Source organism: Brassica oleracea, chromosome C3, assembly GCF_000695525.1.
Source record: "Brassica oleracea var. oleracea cultivar TO1000 chromosome C3, BOL, whole genome shotgun sequence".
Lineage (NCBI taxonomy): Eukaryota > Viridiplantae > Streptophyta > Magnoliopsida > Brassicales > Brassicaceae > Brassica > Brassica oleracea.
In genome coordinates this window covers 19,123,118-19,123,686 of record NC_027750.1, presented here as the reverse complement: position 1 = coordinate 19,123,686, position 569 = coordinate 19,123,118, and positions in this window count along the sequence as shown.

Here is a 569-nt window from a genome sequence, read left to right as displayed (position 1 = left end):
ATTTATATCCACTGGTTTTAACGTCATATGACGTCTTAATCATATGGCCAAATACGCCTTTCTTCCTTAAGCTATTTAACCCCACGTTTCCATTCAATCCAATCTGTTCTACGAGTGCGCATTCTTATATTGACGTAGGTTCATGATCCTCGCTTATCTTCATAAATTCAAGTGCTACCTTGTATGCAAATAAATCATCTTATGTCGACATTCCTTATTGGTTCCATTATGTTCCAGACATGATATAATCGATTGAGATTCATTATTATCAGGACCTTTAATACTTTGTACTTGGCGTCCCAAGCTACATTGTTTGGTACCTGTACCTTAGAGCGGGCCAGCCTTATCTTCATGTCTGGGATGGTTTTCTTAGTAACTTCGGATTTGGATTTTGATTATCATTCTCTGCACCTTTCTTTTGTTTCCGAGGATTCTTATCTTTTGGAACCTATTTGGTATACCACATTTCATACATTGTCTAGACTCTGTAGCAACTTGACTGTGTCTCTTCTTGAACATCAAATTCGTTGGTGCTTTACAAGCTAGTTTATATATGACTTAGTCATTCT